This window comes from Bos mutus, chromosome 24 (assembly GCF_027580195.1).
Source record: "Bos mutus isolate GX-2022 chromosome 24, NWIPB_WYAK_1.1, whole genome shotgun sequence".
Lineage (NCBI taxonomy): Eukaryota > Metazoa > Chordata > Mammalia > Artiodactyla > Bovidae > Bos > Bos mutus.
In genome coordinates, this window is record NC_091640.1 from 28,633,700 (window position 1) to 28,640,846 (window position 7,147).

General features: G+C 37.2%; 1 non-coding gene across 1 annotated transcript; it reads right to left on the bottom strand.

Annotated features, from left to right (window-relative positions):
- Positions 1-571: 571 nt before the first annotated feature.
- TRNAW-CCA (transfer RNA tryptophan (anticodon CCA)) lies at positions 572-644 on the bottom strand. The gene has a single exon. It is a non-coding gene; the product is annotated as a tRNA-Trp (tRNA).
- Between the last annotated feature and the right edge of the window lie 6,503 nt (positions 645-7,147).

Below are 7,147 nucleotides of genomic sequence, written 5' to 3' on the forward strand. Positions count from 1 at the left end.
TTTTATTTTTCTGTGTGCTGTTGAGCTGATGTGGTTTGGAAACAGAATTGGTGGATGAGGAGGGTGACTAGAATAAGCATGACTGGGAAGCTGAAGAATTAGAGTGGAGAGAAGAGAAGGAGGCAGCTGGTCTGGGCAGAAGAAAGCTGAAGAAAACATAGGGTTAAGCAGTTGTTCTTAGGGATTTTTTGGTTTTGTTTTGGAAATTGTACTGTACAAACTACTGAAAGTAATTGTGTTAGTTACTCAGTCGTGTCCCACTCTTTATGACCTCAGTAGACGGTAGCCCACCAGACTCCTCTGTCCATGGGATTTCTCAGGCAAGAATACTGGAGTGGGTAGCCATTCCCTTTTCCAGGGTGTCTTCCCAACCCGGGGATCAAACCCTGCATTGCAGGCAGATTCTTTACCAACCGTTAATGCTATATTATTCTTTTCTTCATTTGCCCTGAGAACATAAATATCAATGGTCCTTTTTGGATTTTTAAAACAAATATTAATTTATTTATTTGGCTGTGTGGAGTCTTAGTTTCGGCACATGGGATCTTTAGTTGCGCCATGTGGGACCTAGTTCCCTGACCAGGGATCGAACTTGGGCCCCCTGCATTTGGAGTGCAGAGTCTTAGCCACTGAACCACCAGGGAAGTCCCTGGATTTTTTTTTTTTTTAAACTACTGTTTATTGTTTAGGGAGAATTTTACAACATGTGAAATTGGCTTTTGGGAGGGTGGGTGTGGCTGAAAGGAATTAAGTCACAATCATATAGAATAAATATACAAACATTTAAGTCAAAGAATCTCTGTACCAGCAGCCTTTTGAGGACTCTTAAGTTTTCCTTAAACTATAATTAACCAAAAGGAAAGGTGCTATCCTGTTTTATGTACTTTTATAATATACTTCCCAGCAACTATGAAGCTGGTCTTATTTTATCCTATTTTATGGATGAGAAAACTAAAGCTTCACGATGAAGTAATTAGACCAGTATTTCACAGCCAATAAATAGCAGAGCAAGAATTTTAACCGAAGAACTGTCTAACTCCAAGGCTTGTTCTGCCTTTAATTTTACCCTCCTACATCCTCCACTTTTACAAGGTCATCAGCCTAATTAACTGACACCATTTTGATGGGCTTTATTTCCACTCTCACTAAATTTATGAAAGGCTGATATGTATACCTACATATTGCTGATACATCTCAGCAAAAATTAATGAGTGATACCTGGGGATGGTGCTGGGGGTCAAGGCAAAGATAAATAAGACATCATTGGAGACCTGAGAGGCTCATGATTTAGGCTCAACTGAATCATTTTGTCATTTGCTTTAACACCATGTTGTTGTTTTTCAAAAAATCTATTTGGAAATGTAAATAATGATTACAGTAAATGTTCATTGGTAAATAATGATTACGGTATTGGTATACAAAATACACAATGAAATGTGGTGTGAGAAATCATCAGCCTGACAATATTTCTTGTTCTTTGATAGGTATAGAACACACCTATTATATTGAGCTAGAAAATTCCACCTGCAAGGTAAAGTTTATTCTATCACCTCTAAAAGATGATGACTTTAACAAATACACATACCGCAGAGTGTAGACTTATTACCTTCATCAATAATCTTCCAGAAACTATTCAGTCAGCAGTTAATTCATCTGTAAACTAAACTCTGTAAATGATATTCTATCTGGAATGCTAACTAGCTCTGACCAGCAAGAGCTCACATGTTGCGGAGATGAAAATTCAAAATGTCCCAGAGTTCCAGAGAATGGATGAGCAATAAGTACTTGTCGTTGTCATTCAGTTGCTCAGTCGTGTCCGACTCTCTGCGACCCCATGGACTGCAGCACGCCAGATCTCCCTGTCCCTCACTGTCTCCCAGAGTTTGCCTAAGTTCATGACAATTGAATTGGTGATGCTTTCTAACCATCTCATCCTCTGTCACCCCCTTCTTTCAATCTCAATCTTTCCCAGCATTAGGGTCTTTTCTAATGAGCCGACTCTTCGCATCAGGTGGCCAAAGTATTGCAGTTTCAACAGTTTCAACAGCTGGCGCTATTAGACTGTCTTTTTTGATGAGCTGTGTCAAAGTTCTTCAGCCAGGTGTAATCATATGCTTGTCTTTGACTCCTCTTCTCTTGGTGGGCGGCACTTTACCTGGATGTAATATTCTCTTTTAAATCACTCTGACATACTCATCTTTGTAATGTTTTCCAAACATATCACTACTGCTATCTCTGGTAGCTATCATCTTACAAAAAATGGAAAACACCATCTGCAGCACCAGCAATGATGCTCAGAGTTAGCATCGCCGTGCCGATTAGAGTGTTCTTTCCTTCTCCTCAATTCTGCCCCATGTCAGGGATTTCATTTGTCACTGTGTGTTAAAAGTGAGCTTTGAAAATTATATAACTTCTATTCAGGAAGTTTTCTTCCCCTGTTTAATTCAATATTTCCTGCTCTGGAATGTCAGAATTTTCTCCCCTAAGCAAACCAGTGGTTTTCAAATTATGTGGAGTGGAATTCATTCTTTTTTTTTTTTTTCAACACAATTGTTCTAAAACACACAGCACACCAACTAGGAAGAGGTGAACTGTTTTCTCAAGAAATTGAATTCTTCACTTTGGAAGACTTATCATGGAAAGCTTAGGATCTATAGAACAGTTTGCTGATCACTCCCTTAAGTATTTCTTGTGTAACTTGTGAAAAGCATCGTATTTCACAAGTTTGTATTACAACGGCCCCTTAGATGCTACTATTCTTCAATTTGTGGATCTTTTCTAACTTTGTGCACTTGGAATGACCAGAATTGTATGGAACTGGTCTCAAACTCTGATTCCACTGCCTGCTTATTGTGTGACCTTGAGCAGTTTATTCAAGCTCTCTGTGCCAGGGCTTTCTTATCTCTGAAGGGAAAAGAACATTCCTTGTGATATATGGTGATTTTGAGAAGTAATGAGGTCAAGTTCATTAGATCTCTGACATTCAGCAGAGCTCTCTGGAGGGACCTTGTCTTCTGGACTGCACTGTATATGTCACAATACACACTAATAAATCATTCAGACCACAAAATGTAGTAAAATGTAATTATACTAGTGTCTTCACTGTTGATTGGTTCTCAGAAATTGTTTGAAAGGCTATTGGCTTTCTGGGGCACTTTTTGATTGAAAGTCACAATTTTTGTTACAAGTTAATTGCCTCTTCAGCTTTCACAAAAATTTTTGTCTCACTTTATAAGAAATGTTTGATTTCTGTTAGTGGGACTGTAAACTGTACAACCACTATGGAAAAGAGTCTGAAGGCTCTTCAAAAAATTAAAAATAAAACTACCACATGATCCAGTAATCCCACTTCTGGGTATATATCCAAAGGAAATGGAAATAGGATACAAAATAAGCATCTGTATTCCCGTGTTTATCATATGATTATTCACAGTAACCAAGATATGGAAACAACTCAAGCGTCTGTCAATAGATGAACAAATAACAATGTATGTGTGTGTGTGTATATATATATATATATATGCATAATATAATTCAGCCATTAGAAAGACAGAAGTCCTGCCATTTGCAACAACATGGACGGACCTTAAGATCATTATGCCAAGTGAAATAAAGTCACACAGAGAAAGACAACTACTGTATGTTATGTGGAATCTAAAAAAAGCCTAACTCCTAAAAACAAAGGGTAGATGGTCGTTACTAGGGACTGGGGGAAGGGGATGGGGAATGGTGACATGTCAGTTGAAGAGTATAAAACTTCCGGTAAAAAGATGACTAAGTTCTGGCGCTCTCAAGCACAGCATTGACGGTAGTTAGCAACACTGTATTGTGTTATATACTTGAAATTTGCTAACAGAGTTGCTCATAAATGATCTTATGCTCTCATCACAGTAATTATATGATGTGATGGAAGTGTTGATTCATCTTGCAGTGGTAATCAGGAAACTGACACAGTGTGCACCTTCAACTTACACAATATTATATGTAAATTATATCTCGATAAAGCTGGGGGAAAAATCCAATGAGAAAGTTGAAAAAAAAGAAATCTTTGCACTGTTTGGACCATTTAATGAAACAGTTTCAAAATATCTTTTACTTTATTCATGTAGAGGAGCTATTATCTTTTGTTCTGTCACATATATCAGCCATCACTATATTCTTCTCTTTAGCCTTAAAATATAATGAATGAAATGTCTATTAAATATGCTTTGTTAGTAGCTCAGACAGTAAAGAATCTGCCTGCCAGTGCAGGAGACTTGGGTTAGATCCTGGGTTGGGAAGACTCCCTGGAGAAGGAAATGGCAACCCACTCCATTCTTGCCTGGAGAATCCTATGGACAGAGGACTCTGTGGCTTACAGCTTATGGGGTTGCAAAGAGTCGGACACAACTTAGTGACTGAACAGCTATTAAATATATTAAAACAACAGATATTTATTGTAGCTTTTTCTTCTCTATACTTCTATCATCTATCCATTGTGGATGTCTTTAAACTGTATTTGTAAGTATTCTATAGTACTTTTGACATGTCTTTGATGCAGACATATATATTTCCTGGTGGCTCAGATGGTGAAGAATCCACCTGCCAATGTAGGAGACATGGGCTCAATCCCTGGGTTGGGAAGATCCCGTGGAAAAGGAAATGACAGCCCACTCCATTTTTCTTGCCTGAGAAATCCCATGGACAGAGGAGCCTGGAGGAATACAGTCCATGGGGTCACAAAGAGTCAGACACAACTCAGTGACTAAACAAGAACAATACTTGCCATTTTTGTAGTCAAGCGCACAGTGTTTTAATAATTTCATAAAATAGTTGCCAAATCTTTGTCAAATCCAAGTTGGGTTCACATGTTAAAATAGTGGAATAGCACAACTTTCTAGGAAAGACGATAAAATATAAATCAATGTGTATTGGGGTTTTTTTGGTTTCTATGTTGTTTTCATTGTGGAATATCTCTTAGAGAATATTCCATACTAATGTTTCTTAAAAGGCCATCTTCTTCTTGTTGTTTTAGTAGACTATATTTTAAAACGATTTTAGCCTCACAGCAAAATTGAGTGGGAAGTGCACAATTCCCATATATTTTCTGCCGCCCCTCCATTTATCTACAACCTCCCTAACTATCAGAGCTTCCCTGGTGGCTCAGAGGGTAAAGCATCTGCCTGCAATGCAGGAGACTTGCGTTCAATCCCTGGGTCAGAAAGATCCCCCGGAGAAGGAAATGGCAATCCACTCCAGTACTCTTGCCTGAAAAATCCCATGGAGAGAGAAGCCTGGTAGACTACAGTCCATGGGATTGCAAAGAGTTGGACACGACTGAGCAACTTCACAGTTCAGTTCCCTAACTATCCACACAATTGACCAAAGTAGTGCATTTATTACAGTCAATGAACTTACATTGACACATCATTATCACTCAAAGTGCAATTTACATTAGTGACCACTCTTGGTATTGTACGTCCCATGGGTTCAGAAAGCTGTATAATGATATGTATCCACCATTACAGCATTATACATAGTAGTTTCATTCCCTTAATAATCCTCTGTTCTATGTCTGTTTGGCCTTTTCTATCCCTCCAACCCCTGGCAACCAGTGCATTTGTACTGCCTCCATAGCTGTGCCTTTCCCAGAATGTCATATATATGCACCATATAGTATACAACCTTTTCAGATTGACTTCTTTCACTTATTAGTATGCACTTCTCCTTCTTCCATGTCCTTAATGGCTTTATAGCTCATTTCTTTTTAGTACTGAATAATATTCCATTTGCAGGAGATACCATAGTTCACCTACTGAAAGATACTCTGATTGCTTCCAAGTTTTAACAGTCATGAATAAAGCTGCTACAAGCATCTGTGTGCAGGTTTTTGTGTAAACATAAATTTTTGATTTATTTGGGTAAATACCAAGGAGAGAGATTGCTTGATGTGTGGTTAAGAGTATGTTCAGCTGTGTAAAATATTGCCAAACTATTTGTGCCATTTTGCATTTCCATCAGCCACAAATGAGTTTCTATTGCTCCAGATCCTATCCAAGATTTGGTGTTGTCAGTGTTTCAGGTTTTCACCAATCATATTGGTGTGTAGAGATATTAATATCTCCTTGTTGTTTTAATTTGCAATTCTTTAATGACAAAATGATGTTGAACATTTTTACATTTTATATTACCTCTATAATATTATTTCTTCTATTTCATAGTATTTTCCATCTGTATATCTTCTTTTTTGAAATGTTCAGGTCTTTAACCCAGTTTTTAATTGAGCTGTATATTTTCTTATTGTTGATCTTTAAGAGATTTTGTATTTGTTGGACAGCAATCCTTTATCAGATGTGTATTTTGCAAGATGTTTCCCCTTTTCTGGGCTTGTCTGCAAATTCTCCTGACATTGTCTTTCACAGAGCATAATTTTTAACTTTAATGAAATTCAATATGGAGTTGTAACTAAAAAGTCATCACCAAACCAAAGGTCATCTAGATTTTCTCCTATCATTTTCTCCAGGAGTTTTATAGTTTCATGCTTTACATTTAGATCTATGATCTATTTTGAGTTAATTTTTGTCAAAAGTGTAAAGACTGTGATTTTTTTTTTTTTTGCATGTGGTTGTCCAGTTATCCCAACACTCTTTGTTGAAAAGACCATCTTTCAGCCATTGTGTTGCCTTTGCCCCTTTGTCAAAGATCAGTTGACTATTCTTGTGTGCGTCTATTTCTAGGCTGTCTATTTTAGTCCATTGATCTCTTCATCTGTTCTTTTCCTGATATCACACTGTCTTGATTGCTGTAACTTTACAGTAAGTCTTGAGTTGAATAGTTTTGATCTTCCAACTTTGTTCTTTTTGTCCAATATTGAGTTGGCTATTCTGGGTTTTTTGCCTCTCCATATAAATTTTAGAATCATTTTGTCAATATCCACATGTAGACTTGCTGGAATTTTGATTGAGATTGCACTGAATTTAAGTATTGAGTTGGAAAGAACTAACATCTTGACATTGCTGAGTCTTCCTACCTGTGAAATTGAAAACTTCTCCTTTATTTTGTTCTTTTAGTAAGAAATTTTCTCATGTAGGTCTTATACATATGAGGTTAGATTTGACTTTCTTTTATAGACTCAAATCTTCTCAATTTTTTAATTTGCAAGCAACCA